The following is a 22467-nucleotide window of genomic DNA, read 5'->3' on the forward strand; positions in this document are numbered from 1 at the left end:
GAAATTAGGTAATAAATATTAAATAAAATAAAGAAAATTAATACTATCTATCGACTTTACACATTAAATAAATAAATAATTATTATTTTCGAATATAATATAGAGAAACATACCATTTAGGGCGTTTGGATAGTCAGGTTCTTAAAGGTAGATTCATATTCCTGAAACAAATAACACACAAAATGAGTATACTACTTAACTATATCAACTTAGTGTAAAGGGGGGGGGGGGTTAGTTCCGTAAATATACGTTTCCCAACCTTTTCGGCATCACACTATTAAAATTATATAGTTTTAACGACACACTAAGGAGTAGGTACTCACGTACCTATAGATTTTTCCAAACACTAAAGATGTATCGATTTTATTTTTCGAATTAGTACAGATATAATTAACGACCTTTATAAAGATATGAAAAATACACATCGATAGACATGTTCCATAATAATTTTTAGGTAGGTACCTAATAGGGTTTTATGGTGGAGACTAATAAATTATTGCTATATCATAATATGTTGAGAAAGAATCATAGATACATGTTTAATAATTAAAGATTTCTATGAGAATACTAATAGATGTGAGTTAGAATAGTTCTGCATTCAGCTGACTATATCTATAAAATGATATGTGTTGAGTGTATACAAAAGCCACAATATAAAAGTAGTATTATAGAATATAATATTGCGACTTACGAGACAAGTACCTACTAAATAAGGTAAATATTATCATCGTGCAGCATAGTATAATAATAAATTATTTGTGTATATAAGAGTATATCCGTTCGAATTGTCCAAATATTATATAATATCAATTTGTGAACAATATTATAATGTAATATTGTATTTCAGTAGGTAGCAGTTTTATTTATTTGTTAGTTTGCCTATACTATTTAGTATCTGCAGGTAAATTATTGTATCTACGTCTAAATATAATATATAATTATTTTAATTAAAAGGTCAATATTAAATACAGAATTATATAAATTAATCACGCAATATGTGATTCGTTTACTTTATTAAATGTGGCAATGTCTAATTGAATTTAACAAATTACCACAAATAACTTATACCTATAACTAAAACAAATAATATAACTACCAATTATGTATTAGTAATTTGATAGACTCAGAAATGATATTCCCAGCAACTCCCAGCCGTGTTAAATGAGTAATTACTAGTTGGAGTAGTATGGGGCAAAGAGAAAATTTGGGCTGGCTAAATAATAATGATAGAGGAGACGGGATACAGTTGAAGCCGGACCGCAAAGTTTGCGATGCGAAGTAATTAAATGGATCGAATTATCGTCGGCGGTCAACTGACCTCGCAAACCTGAATGATAAGGGGCGAAGGATTGGCCAGTTTTCGGGTATAATGAAAATTTAACAAAATAATCTGAAAATAGTTCCTACCTATGAAACTAAAGCAACAATAATTATTACCTACTTTACTTTTACTTGCGTTTTTTTTCTACTTATCTACAATGTCTAACATAGGGATTTCAATACCGAAATACCGGTTTTAAAAATCCAAAATACTGAAATTTTCGGTATTAGAAACCACACTCGTTTACGTTTTTGACGATGCATTTAATGTTATTTCTTCATTAGTTTGTCCTTTTTTCCTACTCAATTGAGTGTATAAGTTATGGGCTGATAAAATATAAAATATTGACTGAATCCAACATAGGTGAAATAACAATAAAACACAATTCATTAAATTAATATACGAGTATATACCCATTTATAAAATTGTCTCGGTAAATTAACATACCTAATGATATTATTTCGAAATAAAAAAACATCCGTGACAAATGTTCAATTATTCTATAATAACATTATTGATGATTGTACAAGTGTTGAAATTAATAAGCTTTTCCTGTAACGTGCTTATTTACGCTAAATGAACCAGCCTTTTTGAGGCATTTAGTTGAAATTATCAATAATACCTATATTCAAATTATTTGTAAAAATCACCAATTCTATAATATTGTGATTAATACATACGTCTACATACCATAATATATATAAGTAGGTAGGTTTTTTCTATAAAATATTTTTTTAAAGAGATTGTAATAGCCATATTTACTGATACTTATGTTTTAATGAATACCTGTATTCAATAAGAAATACCGAAAAACCGGTATTGATATTTTCATTCGGAGCCAATAGGAAATGAAAACATGCACCCTTCTCTACAAATATGCGTAGTTAATCTACCTTTTCTGTGACACCCAACGATTTTTTTTTTGTTTTCTTTTTTTAGTTATTACTATTAATCAGTGGCGAAGGGTGACTTTTGGAAAGAGGTAGGCTGTGGAGATCTGATAAAAAGAGCACACTTGTCAGGTATACTTACGAGAATAGTACGATATTTACTACTAATGAATAGGTACACACTAGTAAATGAAAACGACACACTAATTCAATGAAACTTCAAAAACTCATTGACGACATAAAAATGAGCGATGTGTTTAAATTACGTATTTTTCAAAACATGTATACCCATCAAAAATCATTAGATAAAATTTATTTTTATTTATAAAAACAATCTATACTGATTTATTAATATTCGATTAAACGCCGTTGAAATTATTTTTTTAATTATCTTATTATTAATGATTTTGGACAAAGTGCGCAGTCGTGACAACATTATTATGCGCGAATGTTTTAGGCTCTGCGATAGGAACTTACGTTATTTCGTACAAATTAGCAGACTTGCTGAGGTTACGAGACGTAAAGTCCATACGAAAAAAATTCAGAATTATTTCACACATAATCGGAGATTTATTTACGTCGAGACGTCGCGGCGTTTATTATTTATTTACGACGCGCTGTGGTATATATTTTAATACCTTTGCAGTTGTTTTGTAAACTGTGTAATACTATAATACTGTAATACATTCCTACATATACGACATCTCTCGTTGGCAAAATAAATTATTTTTATATAACATAAAATAATGAAGTGATTAAGTATATAAATATGTCAATATGCAATTAAAAAATATTTTTCTACAGAAGGTAGGCTTTAAATAATCGCCTAGTATGGAGTCTTCTCCACTGCTATTAGTATAATGAATCAGAACTGGTGCATAGAATGGAACGACAAAAACAAACTGACTTTTCGACAATACAGTCTATTAAAACAAACGTTTCTCGGTTATATAGGTACTAATTTAGTTATAGGTATATTCCGTGTGCACGACATGTCGTAATTGTACGTTAAAATGACTGTAACACAACATTTAGTTTATGAGGCATAAGCCGCTTACTTGTGGGTGCGATAGGACGTAACCACTGGTAGGTGAGCATACCCACCAGTTGTTACAGCTCCAAGCCAAGTGTTCAGCGCTAGAATCAAAGCATGAAGTTTCAGGACATGAGATATGTATGCGAAACAAAAAAGGGACCAAATCTGTAAGCGAGGAAAGGGCAACGAGGCACGGTAAGATAATATGCGGAGTAAGAGAGGTTAATTGCACTAATTTTCGACTTTCGTAGAGAGTCGCATGCTTCGACGTCGGTTACGCACCATGCAACCGTGATTATGCTAAGAATAACACGTCTTTCACACATATAGGTAATCTCTCTTCTATGTGAAGTCTTTATTAAAATTTCTCAATTTATATTACTATCATGCCGCATCCTGAAATTCAACGACTTTTGACCGGCCAATCCGCTCTGGGAGAACGCATGTAAAAGAAACTATATGGTCCCTTGGGAGCAAGAAAATTGGAGATTTAGGATAAGGCTGCCTATAGCTTTAATCGCAAGGTGAATAATTAAATGATATACGGAGAGTATCTTCCACAGTGTTAAATTGAGTTTCAAACATCGTCTTGGGGTACTGACGGAATAAGATATCAAGTATGAATAGATTATGGGTGGGAAAATGTATGCGCTGATATAGCAAATTACAATATATTAACACGACACCGAAATTGCTGATGTCGCCTTCTTATTAAGACTATACCTCAGCTGAGGCATGGTCTAACAAGATCGTGACTAGGCGATGAGCGGATTGTGCAAATGACGCGTGCCGAGCGAAATATAATTTGTCATAAAAATCCAACATGCGTCCATTTAATATTATGTTTATTGTTATATTACTAATAATACTAATAGTACTTATATTAATTGACATGTTTTCTTTTTTAAGTACATACGTAAAGTTTTTTAGTCATCTTTACACGATTTAAAAATATTTTCATCCGACGCCATGACAAAACAAATCGACGTGCAGACACCTCGATTGTCGGTCTCCGAATGGCAACGCGGTCATAGTTTCACTTATGTACGCTCTTAATATGCGTAAGAACAAGTTAATTGTTATTGATCGAGCTAATTTTTAGCCGTAGAAAATACACTCCAAGAAACAATGAACGACTTTATTTGCCCGGGACTGGGATCTGCTATCAGTGGAAAGGGCGAATGTGAAGAAGAAATAACAGAGAGGACACAGATTGCTAAAAATGAGATGACACGTGTTTCCATTTGTATATGGATGGATCAAAGTATGTTGGGCAAAGAATTGATGCCTTTGATATATTGTAGTATTGGCGCCAAATGCTTAAAATTCCTTGAAAAAAGCACAATTTATTGATAAACTCTAAATAATGGAACGGCTGTCGACAATATGAAACATGACACGTATTCCGCAGTTTTCCTGACATATTGTTTGTCACGGACCAGATAATCGGGTAAAATATGGAAATTTTGGTCGTTATCAGCAGGCTTCTGGGAAGAAGATCAGGTGGAGCAACCTAGTGAAGGAGCTTATTGGAGGCAGCCATCCTTCTGCCCTGCAAAAAAAACAGACTATAATGACAGAACGTCTTACGTCTCTCAGAAGATAGCGGGATATCGGAACGGTCACGACCTTCAGTCATGAGCTAGTGAAACAAACTACCGGAGAAAATATCTCTTTCAAAATAAAATAAATCGAAAAGGCCCCGCTTTTTTTAACTTGGCATTTTATTTGGCGTAGAATACATGGTTGATAGCGCGGCAGGATTGGAAGCAGAATGAGACAAATAGAGAGGCCTACATCTTGCAGTATATGCAAATAAGTTTGAAACAATTATTACTATACACATAAACAATCACTTTTCTGATCAAATTAAAACGAGAGATACATTCAGCCAATTAAAAGTAGTACTTATACATTTTTTTGTAAATTTTCAAATGAAATTTCATTGGTGCAAAAGAAAACCTGGACGGTCAAAACTGAGATAGCTGGAATGTGCCTCAGTTTGAGGATGATCGGCCAAAGTAATTGGAAAGCAGCGACACTCGATCGCGATTGAAAAAAAAATATATATTATTGTGATCGCTATATTTTACAAATTGTAAATATACGTAAAATAATACTGTAAGTAGGTATCTATATTAATTAATAGATTGTTTGCCAATTACGTAATTAAGTAACTATTTAAATGTATCACATACTGCGCGGCCTCACCTTCGGTTTATTAGCTAACTAATAACACTTACCAGTAATCATACTAATGAAGTGAACCCAGAAATCGATATTCCGAATACAAGTACGCATGTAGTATTCAAGTGAGCAAGTAATCTACTCTACAGATATAATATGTGGCCATAGCAAGTTAATGAGGGAGCGTGGAAAATTTATACCCAACTATGCAACAATTACGGCTATAATGAAATGACGAATCCATTAGTATTATGACTGAAAATAATAATGTCGGTAATTCGGTGATAAATCATTGTAGTTTATATTATTATATCTTATTGACGGTAAATTGTAGGTGATTGGGATTACAATCCCGGATACCATTTACAATCCACGGATTAAAACTATGAATTCCAATGCCGAGGTTCATGAAAATAATTACAAGATAAAAAGAACTTTTTATATACAACGTTTTTAGATATTCTGTTGAATCATATAAACTTGACCTGACTAGCTTAAACGATAAAAAATAAATGTATTTGATAGAAATAATACTGAAGTGTCATTTTGACACTCATATTGATTTCCATAGTAACGCACGTATATATAAATAATTTCCTAGCAACCAATAATAGTGGATTGGATTACGAATTTCTTCCGAAATAACTTTTCATACAAAACAGAATTAACTGAAAATTAATTTAATTCTACTTAAAGATGGCTAAAAGTAAAAAAAAATGCATTGGCATCGTGTTCTGATATTATATTCTAAAAGTTTCAAAATGTCTAGCTAGTCGGGAAGTTAACTAAAAATCGATTGCAAGATTTGTACCGGACAAATAAGAATACGGCCTAATAAAAACGTTGTAAAATAGCATTTCATTATCATCTCTATCAGCGGGGGTCGATCCACTGCCGTATGAAGGCCTTCCCTAGCTCCCTCGATTCTTCTCGGTCCTTAGTTCTTCGCTGCCACGTACATACACCGAGACGATTGTGAGTTAGTTTATGCAGCGGGTTTTAGGGCATCCTTGTTAATGTTTAGTACTCTTTGTGTACCACTGTATGACGGCATTTGTCCATCGGTTGACTACTCGCCGAGCAAAATGACAATAGTCCCGTAGTAATTATTTGACTACTATAATAACCTTTATGTGTTCTTTTATGATTGAGTATGGAAGAGATTTTCAGTGACACAGTGATCTCAAAAAAAAATGATTGCGTAAGTAAGTAGAATGTTTAATTCAAGATTTTTTTCGGGAAGTCTTGAAATAATTTTCAACTTCAATTTAACTACTTATAATACTACTTACAATACATTTTAGAAGCATTATTGTAGATGATTCAATGATCAAGGCGTTTGATTTGTCCCCCAAATTTGAATAACACATCAACACAAGATTTATGTTGAATCTGAATCGCACATATAATTCAGTTTACTATGGCTAATACTGACGGTGCTATAGGTGTAATCCTTGGTAATTCCGTGTGACTACGAGCAGCATTTCAAGCCTTAGAATCGTGCATAGGATAAAGCTCGCCTTAATTCCGTAATTATAAGCTAATTAAACCGCGATATCTCCCAGTCATATTGCATGTGAAGCCCGACCTCAACTTAGAGAATTCGGATAAGGTCAACATAACTGTGTTTCCCTTTCTATCTAGGTCCTAGAGTAAAAGAAATTGAAAACTACGGTTTGCGGACAAACACAAGAAAACAGCTGATTGTGACATTACACAATTGAAAAGAATAACATATTTCTTACATAATAATATGTACGGTTAAACGTAATTTTATTGATCATTTACTGACTGATTGAGCACCATGGTCCCCACATCCTAAAGCGGGGCCCCAGGCCAGGGCGAGCCCACCTATCTATCGCTGACAGTGTGATGCTCCAGAGTAGTGTCTTAAATTCTACACGGGAAATATCATTTAAGTACATAAATCATCATCATGGCCCCCACGACGGGGAGGCTGCCAGGGCTCTGGCCTGGGGGCCCGAGCTTAGGAGGGGCCCGGCGTGATGGGTTGGCCGGATCAGTGAGATAAGCGCACATTAAAAATTCTCTCCAATACTAAAAAAAAGTCGTGTGTCAACACTAGACAACTCCATAATTAAAGTACTCATCAGCAACACCTTCTTGGCTACGTGTTAAAACTGTGAACTAACATGCTCCGCCCATTTTTAACCGCACTTCCATTATAAACTAACAAGCTCCTCCCATTTAGTAGACAACAGCGCCTAGAAAAAAATCGCTAAATAATTTTATCTCGAACACCATTTGGAAAATGCTTGTATAGTGTCACACTGTCTTTAACCTTAGCGATAGGTAGGGAGGGGCGCCAATGATTTCAGCCTGGGGGCCCGTTTCAGGATGTGAGGGCTATTATCATCATATGACATCAAATTGGAAGGCACAAAGCCACATATTTAAAATACTTAATAGTCCTGAAGTCAGTAGCAGGAGTTTTTTTTTGCTATTAGAGTAAATTTTCGATGTGTGTTAATCGCACTTAGCTGATCGACCCGCCACGCCAGGCCTCTACTATGCCCGGGCCCCTAGGCTAGAGCCCTGTTAGTCCTCCCCTTGTGCGTGCCATGTTGAGCACACTAACGTATATTTTTTGACCATGGCATGCATAGCCTACATGACGAACTCGCCGTGTATGCCAGGCTTATGATGACTGGATGTTGCGTAGTCAATGGAATACCTTTCTACCCTCGCTTCTGTTCACCTTTCACCTTTTCATGCATTATGAGCTGTAGTAAAACATATTTCTCATTGCGGAAACAATGGCCGAAGTAGGTATACCTATAGTATTATTCTGTATTTGATGGTAGCTTTAAATATAATCTCTATATGCGTGTTAGTTATTTTTTAAATCTCCTCATTGGTTAATTATTGTGATCAGCTCACAAAATAGGAACACATAACTTAGCAGTAAGGCTTAGGTACTGTTTACTTATTGCTTATTTACTAGACCGGAAGCAATTAATGAAAATATGCAATAAATAAATGGCCTTAATAATGTACTAGCTTCCCGGAACAACTCCCTAATGGAGCAAATGTGGTGTGGAGTGAGTTTTGCTATTTGTTAATGAAAAATAAATTCGTATAGTGGAAATTTTAAGTTTGGTTTTAATATTGTGGAATATTTATGATAAGTCGCTAGAGAAAATACAAGCTTGTTTACCTTGCCCACTCCACATACAGTTTTATTAGATAATAAACAAATTACGTTTTAAAATGACACTTCCCGACATTAGAGAGTAAATTGTCAGTAATAAGTATTCGTTGTTTTTTTTAATTATCTATAGAACAAGTGGATGGAATACAAGTGACAGTATTTGTGAACTTCTTTTGTCTTTTTTGAAATCTTGCATACAATGACCAAATATTGCGTTTTGAATTTGGGATGGTTACATGAAGAAATAACTCCAATAAGTAAATCTTCGACATTATTATATTCTCGTGATATGGAATGTTTTCGCTTAGTTGAGAACACCTGTACAACTATCAGAAATAGGGTTGAGTGAATAGGTTAGGTAGCAATCACCCCAACATCTATTGCCACATAAGGCCTACAAAGGCCGCGCCGTGACCAGCACAGCCTCTGGCCGAAATTCCCTTATCAATGTTGCTTGTTATCCTGTAGAGAAATATGCGAACAGTTATGTTTTGTTTGTACTAATCTAAGCACGTTCCTTTGTAGATACGTTTAATAATAACACCTACCAAGGAATACCCGTTGATTTTAACTCGATAGTGGCCCGGTGTTTTAGGCAACAGTGAAGTGGTTGACAGGACACTACGGGTTCGAATCACACGTCTGGCACTATTTCGCATTTTATGTTTCCAATGTTGTTTTCAAGAGCATGTCGATGGATTGAGGTAAATTATTTGTTTAAAAGGGGAGCTTAAAATTATCTTCTGAGGGGGGCCAAAATAAATGATCTGCCATGAAGTGAGAATAGTACATATTTAATTAAAAATAGGTACGTATAAGTATAGATATTTAATGAAGGATAGTATCTACGTATTAGTGGATGAACCCACGATGGCAGCTTAAGCGTCGACCTTTAGCGTCGTGGTCCCAGGTTCGAATCCTGGGTCTGGCAAGTACACAGTTTTCAATTTGTGTATGAATCAGAGTATGAACCGAATAGGTTGAGCAAGTGGCTGACATCCATTTGTCGTAAATACTAAATCTGTAAATACAAACCTCCACTCTCTGGAGGCCCATATGATCTTATTAGATCGGCCAAGAAAAAAAAATAGTGGATGAATTAGTAACAAACGTATAATCTATAAGTATATTTTTTATAATGTTTTATAAAATATTTTATTTGTGTTTAAAATGTTTTATTAAATAAATATTTTATAAAATATTGGGGGCGGTTCCGACCTCGAATGGTAGTGTGCGTGTGTAGATATAGTAAAGTATAATAATTTTGCAATAAGAGGTTAATAAAATGCTAAGTACCTATTTACTATTTCGTTTATTGTCAATTAATATCGAAATTGGAAATATTCATCACCTTCAGATATTTTATTTAAGAAGTGAGTTCACTCTACAAGCTTTTTAGTGTAAAAAACGAGCAAAAATCATTTTCTAATATATAGTAGGTATAAGTAGGTTTTGTATATAATATGCGAAATAATCTCAATAATAATTAATAATTTATTTCAATGAATAAATTTTAAATTGATAACCACTCATTATGAAAATGCCAATTAGTGGAAAGTTAAGTAAACAATGACAAGAGTTAGTCAATTAAAAAGTTAGATGTGGGGACGTTAACTTGAACACAATATCCTATCTAAGTAGTAGGTACAGAAATTGTAAACAATGTAATTTTTATTATAGATAGTAAATAGGTATGTATACTAGACAAATGATATAAAAACAAACAAATTATGCAATAGATTGCACACTAATTACACAATAAGAAGAGAACTCAAAGACGCACTTAATTTAAAAAAAAAGTTTTAAAGGTCTCTTGATATACCTACAAAATCAATAGTAAATAAATAGAATATTAATGTCGCAAATTCTAGTGAAGGGTGCCCAACGGTCGTTATCCCCGGTATACGTCCACCATGGCCCCCCAGGCTAAGATGTTTGGCGGGCCCCCCTACCTATCGCTAAGGGTAAAGGAAGTGTGACGCGCTGCAGTAACTTTTTCCAAATGGTGTACGTGGTAAAATTAAGGTGTATTTTTAGCGATTTTTCCATCCAGTTTCCAGTTTGTACATCCATTAAAATACAGTTAAAGATTGCATCGTACAACCAACTATTTTTAATTATTAATATAATTGTAGTAAAATAGCGCCGCAGGCGTCTTTTTTACTATTAGGGCAAAATTGTGATCTATGTTTATCTCACTTATCTGGTCGACTCGTCACGCCGGGCCCTTCCTGAGCCCGGGCCCCAGGCTAAAGCCCTGTCACCCCCCCCCCCCTTGTGGGGGCCATGACGTCCACATAACGATGTTGAATATGGATGGTGAAGTAAATGGCACACATTAAAAAAAAACTTTGATGTGACTTATGAGCACCAAATACCAGATATTTGAAATCGATGTTTCCACCGAATCTAAGGAGGACGCTGGAACGACCCGTTTGCTAGCAGACGTGACAAGTCATTTCTTTGAGTGGCCAGTTATGAAGAAGTTCACGACCCATCCTCCATATGTCCATGATCGTGAAATACCAAGACTTTGTGTTCCATATTATGGCCCGAAGCTGGTGTTTACTGTGGCGAAAGAAGTAAGCAATGTAAAGTTGTTGTCATGATAATATACTACCTCGGCATGTATAAAACCATTGCATGATAGGTATAAGGTAAAATAAGAAATAAGCCATACCTATTGTATTGTCAGAAGCACCTATTATAATTTAATGTAAGCATACTATAGCATCAAAAGCTTTATATTATCAAAGATTCTGGACACTGGACTAGTCACCTTTGAATGCTTGGAAAGTTTTCCGTCTATCGCAGTGGCGTCGCTGCCGGCAGGAAATTGCACAAAAGTTAATTTCAAAGCCACATTTTGGTATTTGCTAGCGGAGACTCAAACCAATATAGCTGTTTACATTTTGTATATTCATCAATCATCAGCTAGCTATAAAGCTATACAATCTGCTATAAGACGGAACTAGTTAGTTACGTATATATAAGTAAGTAGAACCGAACCTACACAGTAATTATTAGAAAATACAAAAGCTTCAATTGTTTAGAGCCAATACAATAAATAGTAACGAATTTTATTACACGTTATGTGATTGATTGGTGTATATTAATTATACAATATAAACAAATGATATTCACAGTGGATAGAATACAATATTTTTACGCAAATAGTCTAATATAATATAGAAGAAGTATTCAACAATTTACTAAGCGGTACAATATTAGACCGCGTTATGGATCAACCGATATGTCCACTGTTAATTCTCAAAACTGATAGAATAATATAATAAAATCCAATACAAAAAACTTTCAAATCATACATGGCATAAGCACTAATAAATTAGAAAATTAAGTTTTCAAACTAAGAAATACCTCAAATATGTTGCATTTGTATATTATTCCAAAATTTAACGGAATGTGTAGTCAGTATCTGTGTACTTACATAATTTCAAGCATGATATCGGATGTCACGGAGAATAAGGCCCGTTTCAGACGGGACACCGGTGTCGCGCTCGATATAATATAGGAGGCCTTTGTATTCGAATAAATGGGCCTTTGTATTATGTTTATGAACGCCCCAGAGCTAATGAGTCAACGCGTGTCCGGTACACTTTTCCGTCGGCCGCTACATTCTCAAGCCGCCGATACACTTATATTACCGCAGCCAGTTTTATGTTCTAATTTATAACGCGAAATTATGCGTTGACTCATTAGCTCTGGGGGGCGTTCATAAACATAATACAAAGTCCCATTTATTCGAATACAAAGGCCTCTTATATTATATCGAGCGCGACACCGGTGTCCCGTCTGAAACGGGCCTAAATGAAAAACTTGTCGGTTTACATAAAAATATAATAATATTACCACATATTAATAACACAGTAGAAGGTATCTAACCCACCGTGGAAAGTAACTCTGACGGAAAAAGGTTGCAATAGTTAAGATAAAATTGGTAAAAACATACGAAATCCATGTCATTTTTAGAGTTTTCAATTAAGCTCTATTACATTGATACATAATATTTACTTCCTTTTAATTATCTAACCTTCGCTTGACCAGTAATAATTAATGCGTAGTGCGGTTTCATTGCATTTCTCAAACCCTATTCTTCTGAAGAGGACAAAGTTCCCTCAGATCTCTAGTTAATTTACATCCCATGGGTAGAGGAATATTAGATTTTAAAAAGTTATGTATGAATTATATTATAGTATTCTATGTAATTGCTGGTAGGTAAGCAATGGAACACACCGGAATAAATCAACCAAATATGACACCATAATATATAGGTAATAAATTTCGCAAGTAAGACTGTTTATAAAACAGTACACTGCATATTATTATATTATTATACATCCATGAAAATACAATACCTACCGTGAACAGAATCAATTCACCTATGATGATTATAAAATATTGATTTATATAGATATTATAGATAAACTAAAAATACGAACTGATTAATAAAACATGATGTTTTTGACCCACTTTCAGCACCTACCTACATATAAATTGAGTTGTTTTCGAACTGAAAATTTTCACTTTATTTCACATTAAAACTTGCTTATTTTCCCAGGGATGTGAATAATTAATAGAACTTCGTGACCCAATTTTATCGCGGGTATAACAAGTTGTAATCTTGGATAAACACTCGCGATTAATTTTTAAACAAACATATTATATTTTTTTATCATATTATCAGCCCACGCTTTTGGTTTTGAATAACTTTATTTGGAAAAATGGCATTTTGCTCTGCTTTATAAGTAGCTACAAATTACTTAATCCTTTTGTAGCCTAGTGATAGTGTTTTCTTTAAATATATATTATCAATAAAATGCATGTGGTAAATGTAATAAGGTACTACGATTATGGTTAGTCTACCCGACATACGTATTTTAATAAAAACAATATAACATAATATTATAAGCATACTCGGGCCCACATCGAGCATTGTATTGAGGATTCACAATACCCGGGGGTTGGATTTTGGAAGCATCAAAGTAATTATTAAAAACAATAATATTTGTATTAAAATATATATTACACTCAATTGTTATGTTGAAATATAATATGATGAACGTATATTGGCGGAAAATCGAAGAAAGAAAGCAAAATATATTTAAAAATACATAATATTATATTCTTATTTGGGAGCTTGAAATCTCCGGTCTACTAGTGCAGGGTTTCCCAAACTATGTTCCGCGGAACACTGGTCTTCCGTAGAACGTGAATAGGTGTTCCGCGGAAACCTGGAATGGTTTTATAAGCTACAACGGCTGTAATAAAATTCAAACATGTTTGACTTCATTTTGGCAGGTGAAGCAGGATTTTTTTTATTATGCTGCAACGAAGTCAAAGTCCAGGAACGGGTTCGACGCCACACCAGATACTTAATATAAGAATAATTCAACTTTCTAATACTGTACCTGATATCAAAAAGATTTGCAATTCAAAGACTCAAAATCATCGAAGTCATTAAAAACTTCATTCACTTATATTTGTATGCTTGGCCCCCACAAAGGAGATGCTGACAGGACTCTAGCCTGGGGACCTGAGCTTAGTAGGGACCGGCATGGCAGATCGATCAGTTAAGTGAAATAAACACACACAACAAACTTACTCTAATCAAACAAACCATAAGTCGATAAATATAGTCTGACAATGAAAAAAGTCGAATCCTGAGTAATCTAACCAACCCAAAAGGAATAAAAATCGTACACAAAGTGTGTATTTATAGATAATGTAAGTACTTACTTATTTGACTATTAACGGAAACGCAGTAGCTCTACTGCTTCTCCGAAAATGCACAAATGAAAATAAGTTAGAACCAGATTAAATTGTATCCGAAAATGTAGCAGCATTTGTTAATCTTTAGAATTAATTTAATTTATTAGCGCTTGCTCGTAACTAATGAAATTTAGTGCTACTATGAAACTGTTTGGTAATAAAGTCAAAATTGCCATTTTAATCTAACGAGATAAATTGGTATTAAGCGAGAACGTTCCCGATAAAGTGAAATTGATGCTTTTGCGAACACTTCGACAGATATACTGTTTTTAATTAGCAGTTAAACTTTATAATCTCTCCAATGGGGGGCACAGATAAAAACATTTGATAAGCTGTGCATTAATGAAACAGTATACAAATAAGGTTCAATGAATATATTTTAACCTAAGTTGGTACTATATAAAAAGTTCAAACCGAAAGTATGTAGGTAAATGGTTTAACTACATATTTAATAGAACTTATACAATAAAATACTATGAAATAATAACTTATATGTACAAATGTATCGGATCGTACATTTTCCCAACACTTTAGCATCGACATTTCGGCATTATAGTTAGTTAATCATGGAAGTAACTACAGTGCAGATAAAGAAATAATAATTACAAGATAAAAAGAACTTTTTATCTACAACGTTTTTAAATTTTCTGTTGAATCATATAAACTTGACTTGACTAGCTTAAACGATGAAAAATTTTGTACTTGATAGAAATAATACTGAAATGTCAATTTGACATGTCATATTGATTTCCATAGTAACGCACGTATATATTAATAATTTAGTTGCTAGGACCCCAGACCCCTAGCAACCAATAATGGTGTCGAAATAACTTTTCATACAAAACAGAATTAACTGAAAATTAGTTCAATTCTACTTAAAGATGGCTAAGTATTTAAAAAATGCATTGGCATTATCTATGTCTCAGATTGGCATCGTGTTCTGATGTATTCTAAAAGTTTCAAATGTCTAGCTAGTTGGGAAGTTAGTTAAAAATCGATTGCAAGATTTGTACCGGACAAAGAACCACCGGACAAATAAGAATACGACCTAAGAAAAATGTTGTAAAAATGGCGACAAGCGAAATCCAATTACTATTATGTATAACCTAATTAATAACAGACTTTGAGTTTACCTGATGCAATTTATTTTGTGGTTCAAATTGCAAATATACATAGCATTAAACTATTTATAAAAATCAACATTTATTATTGATATCAATAAATATTAATTAAGTATATTAATTAATATCAAAGCATATATATTATTATATAATACGATGTAAGTAGTTGAATCAGACCTAAATTAAATATTAATTGAAATATACAAATAAATAAAGTAGAATATGTACCTAAATCGACAATAATTGAGAGAGGATTGTAATACTCTAACTAATATTCATTCAAATTGCAATGCCGCGTGTCAGTACTTACTTGCCTAAAGTAATCACTTTGAAGTTAATATTCGAGCCATCGTAGTTGGATATTAATTACAGCAGCTTTGAAACGAGGGCCTATGTTACGAGGGTGGGTCAATAAGTCCTTAGAAAAGCCAACAGGTGGCGCGACTAGTACTGTAAGCGGTTTGTTTTCATGCAGCGGCACTACCGATTCAGTATGCTGCGAAGTTTCAATCAGATTGGTCGGGTTGTTGTGTGTTTCTCGTACATTTAAAAAAAAAATTTGCTTGTGGAAAATGGAAAAATGGAAAATGGAGAAAATTGAGTTTAGATCTGTTATTAAACATTTTAATATAAAAGGGTTAACAGCAAAGGAAATAAAAAATGAGTTGGATTTAGTTCACAGCATATCTGCTCCTTCACTTGCAACTATTTATAACTGGTTAAATGAATTTAAACGTGGTCGTACATCAACAAAGGATGAACCACGCTCAGGACGTCCTGTAGAGGTGACTACACCAGAAATGATCAATAAAATCCACGATATGGTGTTAAGTGACCGAAGATTAAAGTTGAGTGAGATAATTGAGGTTCCAGGGATCTCAAAAGGTAGCGTCATTTCTATTTTACATGACAAATTGGGCATGAAAAATATTTCTGCAAGATGGGTGCCGCGTTTGCTCACAGTCGACAATAAACGCAATAGGGTGGTGGCCTCTAAAGCCCTGTTGTCGCTCATGCAACGCAATCCGGATGAATTTTTTCGTCGCTTTGTGACTGTGGATGAAACATGGATACACCACTATACTCCCGAGACGAAAGAACAGTCAAAGCAGTGGATTGCGAAGGCAAACCATGTCCAAAGAAGGCGAAAACCGTAAAATCAGCTGGTAAGGTTATGGCTACTGTATTTTGGGATGCACGTGAAATTATTTTCGTTGACTATTTGGAAAAAGGAAAAACAATAACAGGGGATTATTATGCATCTTTATTGGACCAGCTAAAAAACAAAATTGAAGAAAAACGGCCTCATTTAAACAGGAAAAAAATCCTCTTTCATCAGGACAATGCCCGTGTTCACACATGTTTACGATCAATGGCTAAAATTGAAGAATTGAAGTTCGAATTGGTCGACCACCCACCGTATTCGCCAGATTTAGCCCCCAGTGACTTTTTCCTTTTCCCAAACTTAAAAAAATGGCTAAGTGGACAACGTTTTTTTTCAAATGAAGAAGTCATCGATCGGACAAATGCTTATTTTGAGGACCTTCCGAAAACTTATTTTTCTGACGGTTTAAAAAAAATTGAGAAACGTCTTACCAAGTGTATTGAGCTCCAAGGAAATTATGTTGAGAAATAAAAAAAAAATACAAAAATAAAAACTGTTTTAATGCTTTTTTCTAAGGAATTATTGACCCACCCTCGTAATATACCAAAATCAATAAACTGTACAACTAGAAGCCTCAAACGATTCAATCGGCAAACGAACCTAGAGTCGCATATAGAGGGATAATAATAGTATTATCCATGACGGGAAAATCCCGGCCATTAGCGATTGCGAACATCTCCAGCGGTCATTAGGAGGCCAGCTAATTACTTCTGTCTCCCCGAATTAAGTTAATCTCATTTCTGGAGGGCGGACGCTCACTTTGGAACGGACGTGCTTCGTCATACATCGCATGCGATAGCGCGTATCTATATCTGGACACAGTTCTGCCGCCCTGATACTTGTCGGATAATTGGCAGGATTAAATTGAAACCCTCGGGAAGGCGTCACTTATTTTTTCGGTGGTCGAATAACGCGTTCAAATTTAATCTACCACATTAGTATAATTGCTCGGGTCCAGATTTAATCCGCGGTATAAATATAAATGAATTATAAGTCTTTCAATATTCAAGATAGGTACCTAAATTATCTTTGACGAAGCACGAAGCAGTTAAATAATTAAACATAAGGTTAACCAAATTGTCCAACTGACATCTAATTACTTATTAAAATTCGATACTTACCTAACATAATATAAACTACAAAAACTGTGGTAGGTACGCATGCCTTTCGTGATTCACCAAACAAGGTAACGAGGTTGAATTTATATTCGTACGCATCTTTGATTTATTAATGATTCGCACATTATTACAATCGTATTATATTAATAGTATTTATATTAGAATTAAAGTGTTATATTAGTGTAATATAATTTCTGTCAGTGTAGGTACCTAATATGTACGAAACAAAGTATGAACCTATTATAGTGAAGTAAAAATTAAATTATCATGTTCGCTCCTCAGCAGCGTTATTTTTATGAGGATTCTTTATAGACAATTTCCCAACCCATTGAGCCTTGCACCGGATCAAGAAAATAAAACAACAAACGGGTTCAGAAACAGACGCTGTATAAACCAGGGCACCGTGGATCTGATAGTACGAGGGTGGGTCAATAATTCCTTAGAAAAAAGCATTAAAACAGTTTTTATTTTTGTATTTTTTTTTTATTTCTCAACATAATCTCCTTGGAGCTCAATACACTTGGTTAGACGTTTCTCAATTTTTTTTAAACCGTCAGAAAAATAAGTTTTCGGAAGGTCCTCAAAATAAGCATTTGTCCGATCGATGACTTCTTCATTTGAAAAAAAAACGTTGTCCACTTAGCCATTTTTTTAAGTTTGGGAAAAGGAAAAAGTCACTGGGGGCTAAATCTGGCGAATACGGTGGGTGGTCGACCAATTCGAACTTCAATTCTTCAATTTTAGCCATTGATCGTAAACATGTGTGAACACGGGCATTGTCCTGATGAAAGAGGATTTTTTCCTGTTTAAATGAGGCCGTTTTTCTTCAATTTCGTTTTTTAGCTGGTCCAATAAAGATGCATAATAATTCCCTGTTATTGTTTTTCCTTTTTCCAAATAGTCAACGAAAATAATTCCACGTGCATCCCAAAATACAGTAGCCATAACCTTACCAGCTGATTTTACGGTTTTCGCCTTCTTTGGACATGGTTCGCCTTTCGCAATCCACTGCTTTGACTGTTCTTTCGTCTCGGGAGTATAGTGGTGTATCCATGTTTCATCTACAGTCACAAAGCGACGAAAAAATTCATCCGGATTGCGTTGCATGAGCGACAACAGGGCTTTAGAGGCCACCACCCTATTGCGTTTATTGTCGACTGTGAGCAAACGCGGCACCCATCTTGCAGAAACTTTTTTCATGCCCAATTTGTCATGTAAAATAGAAATGACGCTATCTTTTGAGATCCCTGTAACCTCAATTATCTCACTCAACTTTAATCTTCGGTCACTTAACACCATATCGTGGATTTTATTGATCATTTCTGGTGTAGTCACCTCTACAGGACGTCCTGAGCGTGGTTCATCCTTTGTTGATGTACGACCACGTTTAAATTCATTTAACCAGTTATAAATAGTTGCAAGTGAAGGAGCAGATATGCCGTGAACTAAATCCAACTCATTTTTTATTTCCTTTGCTGTTAACCCTTTTATATTAAAATGTTTAATAACAGCTCTAAACTCAATTTTCTCCATTTTTGTAAACAAGCAAATTTTTTTTTTAAATGTACGAAAATAAAAAACAACAACCCGACCAATCTGATTGAAACTTCGCAGCATACTGAATCGGTAGTGCCGCTGCATAAAAACAAACCGCTTACAGTACTAGTCGCGCCACCTGTCGGCTTTTCTAATGACTTATTGACCCACCCTCGTACATGCAACAAAAATACCGCAGATTTGCAAATCTGCACCATGTTTTTTTTTTTTTTTTAATAAGTGTCAGGTTTTCAGCGAAAATTTTAACACAAGAAGAAAAACTAAAAAAAAAAGAGTTATAATGTGTCGTTAAAAGTGTGTTACCCATATTGATTAGTTACATCAACGGATACGCTGGTAAAATCTACATCTCTAAAGAAGTGTTAGCATTTTGTACGTTTGGGAAACACTACTATAAACGATGTGCAAATATTGTATTAGGTATAATCCAATATCTATCTATTATTCTAAAATCAAGAATGAATTACAATCAATCAATATGATCTTATATAAGATAAATCGCCACACCAAATGCAAGTGCATGTAATGCATCATTAATGGATGAGGATTGGTTATTGGCCATTAGGTTCTAATTAGGGGTGTGAAAAAGGAAAGGTAGAATATTATATATAATCACATATTGGGTATGAATTTCACTTAGTCAACAAGCTCTAGAGCCGAACCCTTGTGCTAAGCCCCAGTGAATAGCATCTGGGCTATGGAGGTACTAAAATGTGTACGAAATATGTTTTATCCTATTGTTTTGTAAATTAAAATAGAGATTTTTTAAACTGAAAATTAATATAACTACCATATTATTATTTTATGATTGTAGAATACTTATCGTAAATAAAACGGATCAGCATAATATTATAGCAGTATAGGAAGAATATACGACAAAAAAGTATACTACGTCTTATGTCTAACAGGATGGATATCATACGGGGACTAAAAGGAATATCATGCTTCGGAAGGCAGTATCGGTAAGATTTTGAAAATGCTAAACCAATAGAAACCTTTCTCTTCAGCAGGTAGTTTAGGGCTCCAATCTCGAAAAGCCGAATCATTTTCCGGCAGGCTTTAGAGGAAGCTCCGCAATTTGCAAAAAAGGTGAGCCTTCGGGAGACGAGGATCTAAACAAAGCTCCGAGAATTGCGGATCACCGAAAGCGATATCTTACGTATGGCGAGTGAAGTGATAAAAAAATTGTGACTCGAGTCAAAGCATGCACACTACAATATAATCGACCGCTCAACTTTCCAATCAGGAGAAAATGTAAAATGTAGTTGTTTCAGGAAAATAAAATAATACAAAGAAAGGTCGCGTACACTTAAAATATACGTCAACCATCAAAGGATCAAGTTTTACAGGTATCCCATAATCTTTACTTGATACCTATAGTTGAGATTAGGGTTTGCAATTCCGGGATTGAAAATATGGAGCCCGGGATTAAATTTTATAAGATTTCTAAAATACCACATTCTTTAACAGAAGTGCGTTCTGATGAAAACCATTTGTTTATAAATCATACATTTTCATGGAATTACGGGTTTGGCAACTATAATCTTACATACGTACTGAATCATGTAAAGTGCCAATAATGAATGTAAAATTGTTGTACTTATGCTTTTTCGTTGGTATCAATTCATATTAGATGGATAGAGACAAAGAATAGCAAAATTTCACCCGATTTTTGGCTAATCACAATATTGAAAATATAGTATCTAATCATTATCTTTAAATGTTCGGGCAAACCGCAATACCAGTCTTTGCCTTGGTCGACTATCTCTGAAAACAGATCCGACAACCCTAATTTATTTAATTTGTATCTGAAAGTCAACCACGACAATATCTAAGCCTGATTGCATAAATAAAATCATCACCTACAAAATATTTTAAAATTAATAGAACAACATATCAATAACTACTTACTGTATGAAGTTTTTTTAGTGTTATCTTCTCTTGTTTTAATACAATACGAGCATAATATACAATATCTTATCAACAACAGTTTTAATAAATTAACGGACAACTATTTTCAATACGTGTCACGATCAACGTTGTATTTAGGTACGTTGACAGCACGTTTGATGATTTGTATTAAAAATACGTCTAGTATCAATTATTATAATATTAAAAGTATACAAAACCACCAAAGGTACTTTATAGACTACAGTGTATGTATATTATAACGTAGGTCTTATAAATCAAAGTTTGAAATTAACGTTCAGCAATCATATACGATGACGCGTCTATAATAATTTAAAAGGTTAATAAGTAATAATATGTTTTATTCAGTGTATGTTTCTTTTATGGAAAATGGACTAGAATTTATGTAATTTTTGACGATTCAGAATAGTATTAAAATTATTTATAATAAAAGAATAAATAAATTAGATATTCTGAAATTATAGCATAAAATGATATTTTTTAAATGGGTGCAAGTAACTGTAGAAATGTAACTAAGTTTTTATTTGTTACACAGTGTTTAGCAGGCGGTAGCGAACTGATAGTGTCTATGCATTGTGTCGTAAATATATTACAGTATGACCACTCGTTAATGGCATTGTGGTCCAAAATAATTACTAAACATCAAATAGATCCATTAGACAGGCTACATGATGCATTAGGGAGGTTGTTTTAGTATTGGCTTTGCGATTTTACTACCGTCCGAGTTTACGACTTCAGGTTAATACATAATTTGAGTGACCGAACATTGTATGTATCGCATTCAACAGACACCATGACCCCAAAATGTTTTCATCTTGAAGGCTTGATTGAGCTATAAGAAACATGAAATAAATAAATAAAAATTATAGAGGTCTTCGTTCTGTATGATGAGAATATATCACATGATAATTAAATGTTTATTGGATACAATAAATAATTGTATGAAATGTAGGGACAACTGCATTCAACCAACACCCCTTGGGTTTATATAGACAATATTGTTGGCATATTCAAATATTGGACGTAGTGTTAAAGTTCGATTATTTTTAATTCAATGTATATTTCTCACTAAGAACTCTCAGTAGAAAGTATTACGTAACACCTGTTACTGTTCCAAAAACTGTGCCGATGTATTTTTATTGAATATACGTTGAGGTCTCAATTAGATAACTGTAATCTGT

The 22467-nt window shown here is 34.0% G+C and overlaps 1 protein-coding gene across 1 annotated transcript in view; it reads right to left on the minus strand.

Annotated features, from left to right (window-relative positions):
- The window catches only part of Tl (toll like receptor), a 407432-nt gene that overhangs the window by 65323 nt on the left and 319642 nt on the right, over positions 1–22467 (minus strand). The window contains exon 7 of the mRNA XM_085945120.1: positions 114–161. The gene's annotated coding sequence lies outside the window, so the exon portion shown is untranslated. The remainder of the gene's footprint in view (positions 1–113; positions 162–22467) is intronic.

This window comes from Rhyacophila brunnea, unplaced genomic scaffold, assembly GCF_057557595.1.
Source record: "Rhyacophila brunnea isolate RB1 unplaced genomic scaffold, BYU_Rbru_1.0 scaffold_18, whole genome shotgun sequence".
Lineage (NCBI taxonomy): Eukaryota > Metazoa > Arthropoda > Insecta > Trichoptera > Rhyacophilidae > Rhyacophila > Rhyacophila brunnea.